Raw genomic sequence first — 19314 nt, forward strand, 5'->3', positions numbered from 1 at the left:
GGAATTTACTGACGCCTTTACGCGGTTAAAACATTCATTCTTATGTTCATTCATGTTTATTTGATGCTATAAATGAACTAGAAGGAAGAGATGATCGGATCACGAGCAGCTTTAACTGATGCTCTACAGCGATCTGTCACGACACATTAAAGAGCCACAAAACTGTATTTATTGTTTGAAAAGAAAAAAAGATCAAATTTCAAATTTTGTCTGTCAGCGATGTATTTTTTACTGTGTGATAACATGGTGTGTGTGAGAGCAGCGTAGCTTGTCGGACATAGCGATAGTAACTAAGGGGGGGGGGGGGGGGGGGGGGGATCTTTGGGAACGGTCAATTGTCCAGGAGCTTAATGGCTGCTATTATTACTAGGGATGTCCCGATCCAATAGTCAGGATCGTTATCGGCTCCGATACTGGCATTTTTGCGGGATCGGGTATGGATCAGACATCGATCAGACGAGGCCGATCCAAATCCGATATTGTGGGTATACTATTATGTGTTATTATTAAGCCCTACAAAAGGCACAAAAACATTCTAAAGTACCATAACGTTTTCGTCCACTCTATTATAAGTGTTCTGAAGCCATTATGTGAGAGAGAAATTAATATTTAAGTCATTAAATTCAAGATCACGTTAACTTTTCCCTCTCGCGGCTGTCAGTCATTCTTCATTCAGCATTCAAACAGCGCGTCACGTTCGGTTACAGTCAATGATGAAACTATCTTCAAGATGATTCAATGTTAATACTATTATACTTGATCTGTAAGATAAAGGTCTATGTTTTCGCATAAAACAACTTTATCTTGCTGGACTTTATTGCTGTAACTCAATCGTCCTTTGAAACACTGATGAACAATGTGCTATTAATGGTGGCATAACTTTGAACAAAGAAAACATAATGATCAAGTGTAATAAATCATAATTCATGATGATGTACTCATCTTAGTTAATGTTTTATTTAAGATCTTGTTCATCCATGAAGTCATGAATGAAAACCGTTGAACTCGTGTTAGTTCCTTATACATGAATTCATGATAATTCATGTACCCTTACCGTAAAGTGTTACCGACCAGGGTAGGGGGGTGGGCGGTATGACCAAAATTCTGTTTCACGGTATGACTAATTTTATTTCACGGTAAGATAGCGTTTCAGTTGTTTTTGAGGTTAGTTAAAACACATACTTACTGTACAAAGGCAAAGACGCTGTGTAAAAAAAAAAAGAGGATCTGAAAAGAGCCTTTGGGGTGTATGTAGCTCCTGTTGAGAAAAAGAAAAGAAAACCAGCAGGCTTTTCCGCAGAAAAACCAGGGATGCCATTAATTTTGGCGTACTGGAACGCAATAAGCCGTATACCACTGCGTTCCCCCTTTCAGCTAACGTAGACTCACTGTATTCTGGACATCACGGTATTCCGGACACCTGACCTTTTCCCGCAACTTCTATTAATAAACACTTCTAGGTTATATCATCTATATATATCCCTGTCATCTCTGCCTCCTCCTCTTTTGATTCCGACCAACCATATGATTCCAGAGCCAGTCGTTTCAAAGAAATCAACGTGAGTGTCTAACGTACACCAAGGACTGTTCAGAAAATGGCGGGGGGAGGGTTTTCCGGCAGGACAAAAGGAAGAGGGGAGAAGCATACCTCCACAGAAAACGGCTCTTAAAACATGTTCACCCACCAGAAAATGACAAAAAAACATTCTTATGGTCTTATAGAATAATTATGAGTTACAATTTGCAAATATTTGTACTTTTCTAAAGGGATATACACGTTCAATGAGGCACTTTGTCTGACATGAATTTGAGCGACAGCAGCGCATCACGCACCCTCATTAAAAGACCTCAAGTTAAATTAACATTAATGGTAAATGCTGTTTTAAAGGTCTTTTCAACACATCTGTGTACTATCACGTTATCTGGTTAACGTTAGGACAGCACACATTGTAATAACATGCAATTTACCAACATTTCAAGCCATTAAGTTATGTTAAAGTTACTTATAAGCCATACAAGTAATAATCATAATTTCTATAACATTAAGTTATTTGAGGACCCAATAAAAAAATTAATCTAGAGTTAATTTTATAAAAGGAACTTTTAATAACATAAAAAAGATGAACATCAACAAAAAAATATATACAATTATGGTTAGGTTTCCCCCTCTCCCTGGTGTGTCCTGGTCTGTCTCCCGGCCTCTCTCTCTGCTCGTTAAAAAGAAAAACATTAATAATGCTTTAAAAACACTTAAAGCCATAAGCATAAGAACTCACAACAGTAACATTACAATTTTAACATTAACTTACAGAAAAGCTAACAAATGCATGTCTTCTTTTGGTTACGTTATGTTAGGGAAGAATGTCAGGGGGAAAAAAAAACATACAGCAGGGAAATGCTAGACGCAGCATTAAATGCTGTAAAGTCAGGACAAAGCATGAGAAGCGTCTCTGTGAAATTCGGCATTCCGAAGTCCACCCTGTCACACCACAAGCTCGGGAAATCTGAATGTGGGCCTCATCCAAATAGGGCCCTTACCCTGGAGGAAGAAGGAGGTTTAGTTAATTATATTGTTTGGATGGCAGATCATGGTTTCCCCCTTACGAGAACAATTGTCAAGTGTCTTGCTCTTGAAATATTTAAAAAAGAAAGCAGCCGGAAGACTCTGGTCAACCTGGAGACGGGGTTGAGTGACAACTGGTGGGTCCGCTTCAAAGCTCGCCACCCAGAGCTGACCACCCGGACTCCCTTGATAGGGCCAGGGTCCTTGCTGCAACACCTGAGGCAATCGATAATTTTTTTACACTCCTTATAAAAATTATAAATTTGCACAGTCTACATGACAAACCTCATCAGCTGTGGAACTGTGATGAGACAGGCTTTGGAGATAAGCCAAAGTCGAAGGAGAAGGTGATCTGCCAGAAAGGAAAGCGCCACGTCTACAGGCAACAGACGACCACCAGGGAGCACATCACTGTGCATGTAGAAGTCAGTGCAGCTGGTGAAAGTGTCCCACCCTTCATTATATATCCCCGCTGCCTTCCTAGTGTGGCTTATGCCTTCGGTGGGCCAGAAAAAAGCCTTTACGGCTATGCCGACAAAGGTTACATGACGGCAGAGCTTTTTTTGAAATGGTTGGACCATTTCATTAAGTATGCCCCTCCTGCACGCCCTTTTGTCCTTATAATGGACCAGCATGAAACATACTGTGGCCTTCAAGTAATAGATGTCTTCAGGGAAAATCGCATTGAAATTCTCCTCCTACACCCTAACACAACTCACATGCTGCAACCACTGGACATTAGTGTCTTCAACTCTCTGAAGGGAGTGTTCAGCACCTTGGCCAGTCGCATGGGCCTGGTGAGAGGAGACATGGTGGTGGGCAAGAAGCACTTCTCCTCTGTGCTGAAACATGCGTATGAAAAGGCCGTCACTGCAGGCAACATCATGGCAAGATTCCGGAAGGCAGGAATCTATCCCCTGTCAAGAGAAGCAGTGGACATGACACAGGTTAGGACACAGGTTAGTGTTCATTGTATTCCCTAAAAATATTCCTATTAATTGTGTTATGCAACTTAAATCTAACATAATGTGAAAAATACCAGTTTTTAACTTGAGCACTCTCTATCTAGATTGTAAAGCTCGTGCCCACTGCAGCTGCTGTGCCCACCTCCTCCGCTGCTGCCGCTGCTCCCTCCTCTGCTGTGCCCAGCTTCACCACAGCAGTGGCTTCTTCCTCCTCTGCTGCCACTGCTCCCTCCTCTGCTGTGCCCAGCTTCACCACAGCAGAGGCTTCTTCCTCCTCTGCTGTGCCCACCTGCTCAACTTCACCTGTCTGCCCTACTTGCAACAGAAGTACAAAAAATCACTTGGTGGAAACTGGCCTCATTCCACATTGTTTAGCAGACATCCTGGTCACACCCACCTTTGTCCAGAGAGCGGAAGGGACACGGCGTCGGGTGCCACTGCAAGCCCGGGTCATTACAAGTGACAATTATGTGGCACACCTTAACAACCTGGAGGCAAAAGAAAAAGAAAAAGAAGAACAGAAGAATAAAAGGAAGGAGGAACAAGAGAAGAAAAGGGAAGCCAAAAGGGCCAAGGCAGCAAATAGAGGAGCGCCTGCAATGGACGATGGCAGCTACTGTTCCATTTGTAAAAGCACCTTGCCACCAGGGTCCAACGCAGTGCTGGATGAGTGGATCCAGTGCGACCTCTGCCAGCTGTGGTTCCACATGGCGTGTGTGGACGCAGACACTGTCCCTGACGGAGAGTGGCTGTGTCACAAGTGTGGTGTCACTCTGTAAATAGATGTAAATAGATATAACGTTAGATAGATAGATAGATAGATAGATATACAGTTAGATATAGATCGATATACAGATAGATATAGACATTATATAAGTCATCAATAACATAGTTAGTTTCAGTAAATTGTAAAATAGTTTATATACTTATTATTATTATTATTGTTATTTGTGTTCATTCTGTTTTTGTTTTTTTAACATTAATGTTCTTTGTTAATGTTAGTTATTTTTTGTAATTATTAAATGTGTTCAATAATTCACCAAATTGGCAGAATTGTGTTTATTTACGGTAAATTAATCCTCCACATGGCTTTACATGAACAGTTTTTCTAGCTTTAATAATATACTAAGGTGATTTAAAATTCTTAAATATAACGTTAATGTTAGAAGATAATGTTATTGACATCAGTATTCAGTTGCGCACCAACATTTTGGGCTGCCATGTGCTTCACATGACCAATCGTCGATTAAAAGAGTGTATACACGCTTATAAATAACAAATATACAACATATGAGGATTAATATCATTGTTTCACCAGCTTATAGTTGTTAAAATGTATGCGTTTTGTATTAGAAATGACTCCTTCTTACCTGTCCGAAACACAGTGAGTAGAAATTTTCAGCCATCCGGAACACCTTGAGTCCTCATGGTATTCCGGACACTGCGTCTTCCGGCAGTTTTTTCAAGATTTCTCCAAAATGATTAGTCCAAAATGTGTCAATCAAACTTGGAACGTGTGAAAGGCATGTCCCCAGAGACAGACGAACCAATCAGGTTTATTTTTCCGCGGATTGATATCTTACGGGACTTTTACTGTGCAAAGTGTCCGGAATACAGTGAGTCTACGTTACCTCTCCTCTGACTGAAGAAAAACGAGTTTCCCTCAAAAATACTGTCTAAAATAACTCACTGAAATATTTAATACACGAAAATATTAACAGTCAGTTAATAATAACGAAGTCAACAGTTAGTTAATAACAACTAACCAAGTCCAGAAACACGTAAGTTAATAACGTTAACTTAATCCTCTGGTGCCAATTTCTGTCAACCGCTTATCGAAAACATTTCTCAGAAAACTCAACGTTTTTATAACAAAATTATATTTTTCAATAAAAAAATAAGTACACAAAACAAAATAAACACATAGTGGCCTGAAAATTGTGTGTTTGAAAAAGGATAAATACTCACAGAGTCCGTTAATTGTACCGAGGCGATGCTGTGTAGACACTTGATCACGACGCTGAAGACTTGATCACTCACGAGCATAGCTCACGCGCATAAGTGCACGAGCCAACTAAGCGCAGAGTTAAAAAATTGCAATATATATTTTGAACCGCGCTTGAAGATTCATTTATAAAAAATCAATATTAAACCTAAAAAAATTATCATAAAAAATACGTGAATAATTTACGTTGTTTTTAAAAAAAATTATCAGAACTCTCTCTCTCTTTTTTTTTGCATACGTTTTAATATATTTTTTTCTGAAACTTTTTAGGACGTCTGTTTGTTGGGTATCATCAAATAAATTGTGGCATACGGATTTTACACATACACAAGCACCGGCTTCTGGACCATATGTGGACCAACGGTTGCGTAGATAGGCAGCTGGCATATTTGTGCGAAAAAAGAAGCGGGATCGGCAAAATGGATCCTCACGGTTCCTCCGCCGATTTCCGAAGTTGTGCATGAATGGAGTGGCTGCAGATTCACCCCGCCGATGGTTTACCGACCTAAGTTTGTTTGGTGTGACGGGGGAAAAAACCTCCCGATCCTTTGCCGCTGGTGCCCTCCAATTGCCAACGTTGGTAAGACTGAACGTGCTGTCTGGGCATTTTGTCAATATTATAAAAATGATTTATAAAGATATGAACAGTTCCATTTCTCTTCCTTATGGTACTTCACAAAGATTTCCTATTGGTTGTGGAATAAGACAGGGCTGCCCCTTATCCCCTCTTTTATTCATATTGGCTGCAGACATGTTGTCTACTTTAGTTATCCATGATCGAACAGTACAGAAATTAAATTTATTTGATAAAAGCATAGCAATCAGTCAATTGGCAGATGATACTACGTTATTTTTAAAAAACAAGGATCAAATTCCTCTGGCTATTTCATTAGTTAGTACCTTTTCTAAGGCATCAGGACATCAGGACAGAAATTTAAACAAATGTGAACTTTTTGCCCTTCACCAGAGTGATTTCACTTGTCTGCATATTATTCCGGTAAATAATAAGGTGAAATATTTAGGCATTACAATTTCCAAAGATCAGAAATTTTTTTACGAAAGACAATTTTGAAAATAATCTACAAAAAGCAAACGAATCTTAAATTGTTGGTTACAGAGAGACCTTTCAATTTTTGGTCGAATTGTATTAACCAAAGTCGAATATTTATCCAGATTAGTTTATCCCTCTCTTTCTTTAGCTCCCCCTGCAAATTTTATTAAAACATGTTCCCGGAAAATGTATAATTTTATTTGGAGGCACAAAGCTCATTATATTAAAAAAGCGGACATCATTAAATCTTACGAACAGGGTGGTTTGAATGTGATTGAATTTGAAAAACATGAATATTTTGTTAAAACTCAAATGGCTAGAAATGTTTGTATGTAATGAATATAGTTTTTGGTTTACAGTTCCTTCAGGTTTATTTCAAGAATTTGGAGGAATTCAATATTTTCTCAAATGTGATTTTGATTTATCCAAACTCCCGGTGAAACTTTCAAAATTCCATCTCAGGAAGTTCTCCTATTTTGGAAATTGGCACATACACACAATTTTACACCTCATTGTGTTTCTATGTGGAACAACAAATATATATTGCACAGGAACAAATCTTTATGCTTTAAGAATTGGCTATGCAGAAGCATATGGTCAGTGAGGGATCTAATGGATGAGAAGGGTAACCTTTTAGACTATAATGCTTTTACATTAAAGCATGGATTTACTTGTCATCCGAAAGAGTTCTTCACTGTCATTAATGCAATACCTTCTGGCATAAAAATGCTGATGAGATACGCTCTTTCTTATGCTGAAGCTAATCCAGCTCTTCCCAGTTTATTCATTGGAGATATCAATTTTGAAAGTGCTCATTGTACTAACAAGTATATAAGACTGGTTGTCTTAAAAACATGTTATCCCTGTGTTGTGTAAATTTTTATATTCTCATTGATTTTAGTTCCTTATCTGTGTTCTGTGTACGAGAACAGAGGACTCTGTTTTCCTGTTGTTATCTTTATACAGCTGGAGGTGTGAGTGTGACACTCAGCAGGTGGTTGGGCAAGTGACCTCTGACTTCAGAGGTGAGAAGACCCCCTGCTTTTGGGGTAGTCATAAAGTTCCTTTGTTCCTCTTGCCTAAACAAGAGATAGAACAGTATATGGCCCTGTCCACACGGAGACGCGTTTAGCTGTATACGTAAAAAAAATTATCGGATCGACGTTTCGTCCAGACGGATCCGGCGTTTTGGGAGACTGAAACCGCTATTTTTTGAAACCGGGTCCCAGGGTGGATAAATCTGAAAACGACACCCTTGCGTCTTCGTGTGTACGGCCAATCCGTATATTTTGTAAAACGATGATGACATCACCCCACGTGTCGACTAGTCAGACACGCTAAATCAGTAGCCTAACATCAACAACAACTGCGACTACTTGCTTGAGTTCATGCTTCAGACGCTACTGAGCCTCTTTTATTTCTTTATTTATTATTTAGGCCTACTTTAATGTATTTTTATTTTATTTCTTTATTTTACTTCTTTATTTGTTTATATTTCTTTCTTATGCCATGATGCTTGTATTTTGACTGATTAAGACATTTCGTATTTTGTAGGGATGGGCATTTCAAGCAAAAATAATATTCGACGATCGCTGGGAATTATTTGATTATTATTCAAAAAACGGACCTCTGCCCCTCATGCTCACCGCAACACGGCGTTCGCTCCGACATTACATTTCTCTGTACTGTAGGCCTACATGTTGTAGCCATTAAAGAAAAGTTAGTTTCATATTTATGTTTAAATAATATGTTATTTTTTCCATTTTGTATATGTTGATTATATGAAAAGTTAACAGCGTGAGTAGCCTAATCATAAGATGCGCAATATCGAGAGACATCATTTTGACCACTTCATTAAGTTTTGTTTTATATAAAGCCTTTGTTTAAAGTGAATTTCGTTTTGTATAAATTGTATCTTAATTTTAATCAATGTTTCATCAACCAATTTCCTGGATTTAATAAATAAGAAACAAATATAGCAGACAATATCCATCAGGACACGGAGGCGCCGACGCGATATAACTTGCATCGCATGTGAACTGGAGCTTGTCTCATAAATGAACAGAAACTCAGAAATATATCTAAGCTTGAAATGTCTACTTTTAAACAAAACAATTCAAAACGAAAAGAAACAGACAACTCTCTTATAATCCGTATGAAGTGTGCATTTCTCTCTATAAGCACCTTCACAATACTGCGAAGGTGGCGAGTCAGCATCGTCACACAAAACACTAGTTTATTAATAAACATTAAAATGTCTCCTTGCTATATTTGACACATTCATAATGATTAGGCTATTTGCCGGTTCTTTGTGGCAAGCTTTATGTGTCTGCTAACTAATTGAATATCGTGACTCATCCCTATTTTGTACCAGCGATTTATGGTTTTTCATATTGTTCAATAAAGTTCTTGGTTAAAAAGAAAGAAAAAAAAAGAAGCTAATGTTCCTAATATTATTGTATACAGCGCGCAAGGTTTATGCGCAAGTCTTCTTCTCTGTTTTTAGTGTATCTGTGTCAGAAATACAGCGCCTCATACTGGTCTGGCATGTAAACTACATCGGTTTCAGTTGGTTTCAGTGGTTTCGTGTGTACGCAGATATTTCTTGAGACGCGCCGTGTTTACGGAATTTTTTTTTAGAAAGAGGAAAAAAAGATCGGATAGGGAAAGCTCTGGCTTCGTGTGGATGTGGCATATGACTGCTGGCATCCCCTTGTTCTGAGTCTCACTCACCCTGCAGCTGGACTGTGTGGGCGACTGGGTCCTATTCTTGCAAGAATAAATCTTTTAAACCTAATTTGAAATCCTGATGTCTCTTACGCTCTGATGCTGTTTGTTTAATTATTGTTTTTGCCACAACACCCTGTCAAATTAAAAGAAATAAGTTAGATCACATGTTTAATGAGACTACTGCAAAATATCTTAGAGGAGCTTATTTAAGTATTCCTATTTCCCCTAAAGCAGAAGAAAATACATTTCAAAATCTTAAATGAAATTTATCCTTCTAACATATTCTTAAATCAAAAATTTAATATAGATATTGTCCCCTGTTCTTTCTGTAATAACCTTTCTGAAGACACTGACCATATCTTATTTACATGCAATTTGTCCAAAATCTTCTGGATATCAGTTCAGGACTGGTTGATAGAAAAGGAGGTGGTTGTTGATGGTTTTGCTTTTACTTTACACCATATTTTATTTGGAATTCCCAAAGTCTGCTGTGTTAATTTTTATTTGATTGATAACATTGTGAGTTAGGAAATTATGGATTTGATCAATTTGTCTCTCAACGCAATTGACACCATCTTCTCGACGAGAAGCTTGGGTTCGGGGGAACCTGACTGGCCTGCCGGGACGTTCGCAGCTGGCTATACGATGGACGCGTGGGAGAAGTGGCGGGTCGTGTGTCTGGCGGCTCTTTCCGTGGAGGACATTGAAGATATCTACCTATTCGGAACCATGATAACAGGGTTTCTGCTGATTGGATCAGGCATTGTCCTGGTTTATCGAGGAATTAAGAAGTCGGCGACAGCTGTCCAAAGCCCCACAAGGCTGCCCGTCATGATTGAAGCAGTGGGCAGAGCTGTCAGCACTCAGACTGGGTCTATGAACCACTATATGGATAACTTCATGGAGAAGCTCACAGCTTTGCAAAGGCAAATGGATCGTTTTAGAGACCAAAGTGGACCAGGAGCTGTGTAAATCGGAATGCGGCTACTCGTCCCAAGACCAAACAATCCCAATCTTATCTGCTTTCGGCCCCCCTCATCCAGCACTGGCCTTGGCCAAGGCCGCTGTTGGAACAACAACTCCCCCGGAAGAGCACTGCAGTGAGCCGCTCTTGCGTTCCTTCCCCGACTCCTCAGACACCTGCTGATTGTTGACTCTGCCTGGGACATGATCAGGGTTGTCTCCATGGCAACTTGCTGTGTATCGCTATGACAATCCTGCGGACTTGAGGCACCTAGATTATGATGCCAGGCGTAGCGACTCTCCAGGCCTACACATACACGAACTCCTACATATATACAGATATGCAATCACCCCCCCACCCCCCATCCCTCGCCTTCAACGCTTTGTACCACCAGTCTGTCAGGCGGGTCTGTGACCAGCGCCGAGAATGGCTGCAGGACCGGATGGGTGCCTGTCTGTGCTGGGTTACCTCCATCCCCCACTTCCCTCCCCTGTTGCAAGTCTTGTGTGTTCATGTTGTAGATTGTACTGATTATGTGCTAATGTGGCTGAGGTGTTTTTTTTACTGTTCCCAAACTGTACTCCACACAGGAGCATAGTCTGGGGGTTGCCTTTTTTTCTCCTCACCTCTCCTCATGTTATGCTGTATTTTCTTCCTCAATGCCCTGTCTTCCTGTCCTGTCTACCCCCTTGTCATATTGTATGTATGTCTGTATGGACAGGTTGATGGCTAATTTCGCTGGTACTTGTGGCTAGTGACAATAAAGGCTACTACTACTACTACTACTAATAATGGCAAAATATTTCATTCACAAATGTAGATTTTTTAAATCCCTCCCACTACTTGTGTTCAAAAATGATTTAAAGTGTTTTTCTAGAGCCGTTGAGGGAATGAGAGGTGGGAGTGCGATAAAGCTGCTTGTTCTTTTAATTTTATATGATTTGGTGTGATATTGCCCCTTCATTTTAAATTTTAACTTTATTTTTATTTTATTTTACTTATTTATTTATTTATTTATTTATTTTTTAACCCTAAGTTAATGTAAGATATGATTTCAAGTTTGTATTTATTTTTTGTTAAACTGTGTTTTGTTGAGCCTTTCATTCGATATTCTTACGCACTGTAGAAAGAATACATTTGCCTTGGTTGTATGTATTATTTTGTATTCAATAAAAAAAATAAAACAAAACATTCAAAACGTTTAAACTTACAACATTATTCCTATTACATAAATGTGCAAACATGTTTTAACAAGTATACTACTACAGCACAAACGCTTTACATCTATTCTATTGCACACTTTATACTCAATTAGGAACGGCATTAACCATCCACATTTTCTATATGAACAAACACAAACTTAAACATTATTTATGAAAATATGAAACAATTGTGACGCACATAATGCAATGAAACAGTTCAGACAGCTATTTAGAAAAATTTTAACGACGATGAATTAGATTGATAGCCACACGTGGCTCACATCTCTCTCTTCAATGAGCTGGCGTGCATGTGACGTCAGCACCCATCGACGCAATTCTTCATTTTTTTCATCCCTCAGCAAAAACAAAATAATAAATAAAATAAAATAATAATAAAACACATGTCTTAACATTTCATGTATTAGGCAAGGAAAAAAATATATAATCAAAACAAACAAAAACAATGACATGAAAATACATAGGAAGCCAGCCTCAATTAATTGGCATGTACTGCTGTGTCATATTTTAAAATTTGTGTTTACTTTTTCTCGTGTTTTAGGACAATTCTGGATAACATGGGCCGGCTGGGGTTAAGTTACTCCCTTGCAGGTGTAGGATTACAAATTTATTTAAATGTTTAATTTAGATTTCCAATACAATAGTATTTTATATTGAGAAAGTTTAGAAATGATGAGACCAGGAAATCTCTGCAAACGGTAGTGGTTCCCAGCGGGATATTCCTGACTGTCCCATCTCAGTACGAGAAGGCTAGGGTTTTCCTGTTCTCGTTGTTTACCGGGTGAAGAGTCATGCTGAGCAAGTTTGAACACCTGTTATTTTATTACTGAGACCATTTGTCTCATCTCAGTACGAGAAGTCTGTCTTTCCTGTTCTCGTGTCTCATGCTGAGCAGGTTCCACAATCTGTATACCTTATTTACATTTGCTTTGTTTTCAGAGAAGTCTCCACCTATATGCAATCCCTCCCCCTTGAAATGTATATAAACTACAATGTAAAGTTCCCTTAGTTAGACTTGATTGAGATGACTACAGCGACGAAATAAAGAACTTATACCTCAACAATCTCCTGGTCTGCAACTCTATCTTTTCTACACTTGAGAAGAAGAAGTTCACAACACAGGAAAAAAAAAAAAATACAAAGAATGCAAATTTATAAACCATTGCTGAAATGTATTGCGCTGTTGTTATTAACAGGAATGGTTTATTTTCTAATTATTAACAAAATAAATTACTAAAACTATTTACAAGATACGTTATGTTCAAGATCAGAAAAAACATTAAATTTTTTTTTTCATTTTAAAAACTATATTTATTCCAATAAATTAATTTATTTTTGTTTTTTGAGTTATCAATAAGTAAAAAGTGTGAATATTTTCGTAACTTAGTATTTTCTACAATAAAATTAATTTCATTGGACTTCACCGTAAATTCAGGGTTCCTGCACACTTTTTTAAGTCAAATTTAAGTCTTTTTAAGACCTGAAGAAATCAAAATTAATACCGTACATTAGGGGTGTGCAATATTGATAAAAATATATCTCTATATTTTCAACATTTTGTTGATAATAATTAGATGATATTTTACTGATTGTGTTTTTGTGCTGGTGCCATGGCTGGTTTAGGCCTGTTGTTGACAGCTGACCCACGAAGATATTCATATTTTTCATATTCTATGCAGTGGTCAGTTCACAGCAGTGACAGAAATTATTAATTAATGTGCAATATTTGCCACCTTAAATTGATTTCCACGGGCATTTTCACCTATATATGGACATTTTTTCTAAACTTATTTAGAGTTCTGCATCACCTTTTATGTCAAATACTAACATTCAAATTAAATTATACAGTAATTATACTTATTTATACAATAATACTTAATACACAATAATTATACAGTACCACGGTCACCAGTCAAATTAATAATTTAATCAAAATCCATCTTTGCAGTGCAGAGGTGACACAGAAGCGGCATTAATATATTTACACTCCATTTACAATTGCATAAATAAAGCTATGAGATTGTTTGTTTTTTTAAAATCAATATTCAATATTTAAATATGAAATGATTTCTAATTTTAACGTTTTAATTAAAGGGTACTTTAAATATGAAACTAAAACCGCCAGTAGGCGGCGGCAAGTCACAGTCTTAATACCGTAAGCGAGTTGAGGGAGTCATTTATTCAACCGATTCGTTCAAACGGCTGATTCATTCGGGAAAGAAGCAAGTGATTGTTCATTGAATCGTTAAAATGACTCGTTCAAAACGTGGATTTCAGTCAAGAAATCATTTGCAACACTGTCTGTTGCATTAGACTCTGCTACGGTTTCACTTTGAAATTCTAGTCGGCGAAATAAAGGGAAAACAAACAATATTCACAATATGGTGTCTAAAAAGTAACTCACAATATTAATTTATTTTTAATTTAACTATTGTATAACATATATCACACTTGTGCAGGGGAAAACGGCACTCTTACTGATGTGATATTCTAATATAAGAACATAATATGATATAAATATAAGACAAAAACTAATTTGGGGACATACCTATAACTGCACACATCACGCAGTGAAAGCACGAGAGACAAACGCGATGTCAGCTCACAGTGCCTCGTACATAGTTAAAACAATGATTACAATATCATGATAGACAATACACATTGCATACCCGATACGCACATAAAGAATGAACTTACGACTGAACTGACATTTACCAACTTTCTTCTTCTCTCCTCTCTCGCGTGCAGGAGACAGACGTTATTCTGCCGCGAATGTAATGCGAATTGTCAAGTGAATAAGCAAATCCACAAAGATAGAATAATAAAAAATACGTAGGCCTACGCTAATTAGATAGTTTTAATTTGGAAAACATTTAGATATGTCTAAGTTGAAGTGGCATCTAAAATGTAAGACCTTTCATAAGTAAAAATAAGACTTTATAAGACTTTTTATGGCCTTATATTTTAAAAATCTAATTTAAGACTTTTTAAGACTTTTTAAGGATCCGCGGGAATCCTGAAATTGCTTTTACAAAACTCATTTTAAAAGTGTATATCAGATGTAAAAAGACACGACCCGTCCACCTGCAGCAAAGGAAGTACAAGCCCGAGCAAATCTATGAAGGTATATTTGGTGCAAATCAACTGAACGCCTGTGACAGTGAAATGTGTAGTTGTCGAAATAGCCACACATGTGTATCAGGTAAATTTGAAGTCACAGAGAGAAATGTTTTAAGAGTTGCAAACTTGTAGACTTTTTTTAGGCCTACATGAAGTGAATGCCTGCAATCATTCAGTCATTAACGAATTAACAAACGTCCAAACTAATAAAAACAGGATGAACTTTATGAAATGATGCACAATTTTATTTTAAGTTCGCGCTTAAACTATATTTACCTTTTTGGAAATAATCCATTAAACCTGCTGAGAAACGAGGAGCGAACTAAAATGATCAGTTCATGCGCATGGCCGCCGGAGTATACGACTGGTAAATGGCTCCGCTTAAACCGAAGTGATTACTGCGACTACAACTGTTCTCTTTGGAAAAGAATTTGGTGTTTCACTGAAAGAACATCCCACTAAAGGGTATTGATCTGAAAATCAGAGATTGACAATGCCCAAAAAAAAAAACTAAACAAATTTACCGAGACAATGGGACTGAGGAAAACAACGCAGCCGCGTTTTGTATGGCTGAAATACTTAAAGAAATAACAGCATTTCGCACTGAGACGTCGGGGAACTTTGTGGCACTCAGGAAAGAAGTGAGTGATTTACGAAATGAACTTGAAGATATTAAAAAAAGAATGGATGGTGCTGAGCAGAGGCTGTCTGATAGCGAGGACATTGAGAGGAACATCATGCGAGTAATGATTCACATGTTACAGCAACAAACTTTACTCAAAGAAAATGTGAAGATCTGGAAAGCCGCTCAAGAAGGAAAAACATCAGGATTTACTCAGTGCCCGAGAAAAGTGAGGGAAATAATATGATTAATTTTGTGTCGAATATGATTCAGGAACAACTTGATGTCACTGCAGAGTTTTGCATTGAGTGTGCGCACAGGATATTCGTGCCAAAGCGGCCTGGGCAACAAGAGCGTCCCCGATCTATTATGGTGTTATTTCAAAGCTATGTCATAATACAGAGTGTGCTTAAGGCAGCGTGGATGAAGAAAATCGTACAAGTGAACGGTAACAGGATTTACTTTGATGAAGATTTTACTCCAGCTGTTTACACGGAAAGCGGGGAATATAAAGGTGTACGTAAAGTGCTGCGCGAGAGGAAGATCAAACACCATATATTATTTCCTGCCAAATTGAAAATCTTCTGTGAAGACGGTAATTCCTACCTGAGTTCGGCATCACAATGGATCTACCTGCGGAGGAACCAGACTTGGAGACAACACTATGTGCAGCTAGCTGGTTGGCAAACTATCAGTCCCCGCAGAAGGAAAACGTCGATGTGTGATTTCGTAGTTGCTGTCAAATCATTGTTGAAAAATAAGCATCTATCTGGAGCTAATGGCTAAAGACTCAGGGATTTTCTTTTGTTTTTTTTTGGATCGGATACGGATCAAGATTATGGCTGGGACAATGAAACCAAGAGGGGAACGCATAAGGTACTGTTTTCAAGTTTTTAATTTAAAGGCGCTGGTTCAGCAAGGAAAATGGACTTGTCACGCATTGAGTTTTGTTCTTTTGTATTTATGTTTGAACATTTGATTAACAACTTATGGCTGAACAAATGAACCCTTTAGAGAGGAGAGGAGATGGGGAATATAAAATATATGATTTGGATGTAGATTTGGATTCAGAAATGCATGTGTGTAACCATAATTTAATTCCGTGCAAGTACTATAGTGAGGATGAATTCAACTTAAATGTTAAATCAGACAATAATTTTTCATTGGTCCATTTTACTTGTAGAAGTCTTTATACAAACCTTAAAGGTGGGGTATGTGATTTGGAAAACGACCGGCAGATTTTGAAAATACACAATTCAAATGGTCCTACCATCTTTCCTCCAACGCTGGCCCTGACTCCACCCATTCGAAGAACATGGACGCGCAATCATGCACGAGCGAAAACTCAGATGCGCGAGAGATTGTAATGACGATTTACTACTAATCATGGAACCGGCTTTACTGACGAGATGCGCATGCGTCACGAGCTTTGAGTATGCGCACGAAGGGGGTCACGCGCGCTGGGGGGAGGGGGGTGTGGTTCAACCGTTTGATTGACGAACTTACTGTCAAATGATTCCAGGAGGAAATGATTGGCTGGAGTTTTTCGAGTCCTGCCCGTTCCACAGATGATTAAATTGCTTAATTTTCATTTCAGTGCTTCTAACTCAGTGGCTGTAAGTGGGTTAGGAATAGGATTTCAAGTTATTTTGAAAAAATGGACAAAAAAGAGAATCACATACCCCACCCTTAATAAAATGATAGAGTATTTAGATACATTAAAAAGTCAGTTTGATATAATCGCTTTTTCTGAAACATGGTTAAATGCTGTCAAAGGTTATGATTTGGGAATTGATGGATATAGTTTGTATCATGTTGACAGACTGGGAAAACGAGGATGAGGTGTGGCATTGTGTGTCAAAGAAATATACACATGTAAGATTGTTGATTGAAGGTATTCTAGAATGTGTGGCGGTGGACACTACATGGAGAAGTATTTAAAGATACTCACTGAACTTATAGACTGTACAATGTTAAATAAGACCATGTGGTTATGTGGTGATGTTAATGTTGATTTAATGAATCCACAAGGCCAAACGAATACAAGATAAATGAATAAATGAATACAAGATTAATATTAAAGAAACTTGGGAAATCTTAAATAGGGTTATGAAGCCAAATTCTCAGAGTAAAAATTTACCTGAGTATTTTGACCACAAAGGAAAGGTTATTAATAGTGGAACAGATATTGCTAATGAGTTAAAGATGAAGACGGCAAAGATAATACCTATTTTTAAAAAGGGAGATAAACATGAGTTTAATAATTATCGACCGGTAGCAATACTTTCACAGTTTTCTAAAATAATAGAAAAATGGTTTACTTATAAATTATATCTATTTTTGGGAAAAAAACAACTAACTTTTGATTATCATTATGGGTTCCGATCCAATAGATCAACAGCTGTTGCACTAATTCATTTAACTGAAGAAATTCTTGCTACAATGGATAAAAAAACAGTATCTTGTAAGTATATTCCTGGACTTACAGAAAGCGTTTGATACTGTTAACCATAAATTATTGTTGACAAACATGTACACCATTACGGATTAAGGGGTCAGACATATATAAATGGCTTGAAAGCTACTTAAGTAATAGAAGCCAGTATGTTCAATTTAAAAACGATAACTCTGATTGTAAAACTGTTGTATACGGAATTCCCCAGGGTTCTGTATTTGGCCCTAAACTTCTTAAATATATTTATTAATATATATTATTAAATATATTTGAGGCTTCCAAACATATGATTTTTTTTGTTGTTTGCTGATGACACAACTGTGTTCAAGTCTGGGACAGATTTAAATGAATTAATGGCTATTATTGAAAGGGAAATGACAAAATTAAAGAAATGGTTTGATTGTAACAAATTGTTTTTAAATTGGGATAAGACAAATTGTATGGTTTTTGGAAATAAGAAGAAAAAGAATGTAAAAATTAGTTATTGAGGATGTAAATATTGAATGTGTTTCAGAAATTTTTGGGGGTTATCCTAGACAGCAAACTTAGTTGGAAGCCTCATATAGAGCATATTAAAGGTAAAATCAGTAAAAATATTGGTATACTTTATAACGTTAAACACACATTGGATGAAGCTTCATTACAGCTTCTATACTTCATTGTTCCATATTTAACATACTGTACCGAAGTGTGGGGTAATGCATGCACCAGTTATACAGAGAGGCTGTTTTTACCTCAGAAGAAAGCGATAAGAATTGTGACCAACCAAGGCTTATGAGACCATGCAAATAAAGTGTTTATAAAACTGCAGACTTTGAAATTTAAAGAGTTGGTCAAATTCAAAATACTACAAATTATGTGGAAAGTGAAAAATAATTTGGTCAGGGCCGGCCCGAGGCATAAGCGAACTAAGCGGCTGCCACCAGGGGGCCCCCCAATCGAGTTTAAAATAAATATATATATTTTTTAGATGACTTAAACAAGTGACATAAATTAATGAATGAATAATTCAAGAAAAGAAAATTCTGATTTCATGATCAATATACCTGCCAACAACTGCTGCTGTGTCTGCCAGCGTTTAAGTCATGCGCATAATCTAGACACCTTGCGAGTGCATAGACAATTCGTGCGCAACTGCGCATGGTCACGGTATCGGTTTAAGTTGGAGAAAATAGCCGCAGGGGAACTAAACCTTCTTGGTGTAAGGGAACAGTTTGAATAAATAATAAACATAGCAGTTTGAACTCTTCTCCACTTTATTATACCACACATCAGATCACTAACTCCAAAAACCCGCGACACTCCAGTACCAAGTGCGCACGACCCATTCTTATCTACGGAAAGCCCCGAGGGGAAAAATACATTGCATACACACATACAACGAGCGCCAGTACATCATTACCGGTATTATAGTAACAGACTTTGTTGGATTCTGTCATGTACAATCCAACAAAGCCTGTTACAATATTAATAATAATAAAAAAAGATTTTGAGGACAGTTACACTGTATTGAGACAGTTGAGAAATAATATTTTTACAGTTTTCAACAATAATTGTCATTGTTGAACCCTTGCTCTTATTATGTTTCTGATTTCTGTTTTGTCATTATTTTAGCAAAT

At 37.5% G+C, this 19314-nt stretch overlaps 1 long non-coding RNA gene across 1 annotated transcript in view; it reads left to right on the plus strand.

The window, feature by feature from the left end:
- Positions 1–19314, plus strand: part of LOC143725878 (uncharacterized) — a 434149-nt gene that overhangs the window by 362935 nt on the left and 51900 nt on the right. The window lies entirely within an intron of this gene.

This window comes from Siphateles boraxobius, unplaced genomic scaffold (assembly GCF_051911475.1).
Source record: "Siphateles boraxobius isolate OS27281-9 unplaced genomic scaffold, OSU_SipBor_1 77, whole genome shotgun sequence".
In the NCBI taxonomy this organism is placed as follows: domain Eukaryota; kingdom Metazoa; phylum Chordata; class Actinopteri; order Cypriniformes; family Leuciscidae; genus Siphateles; species Siphateles boraxobius.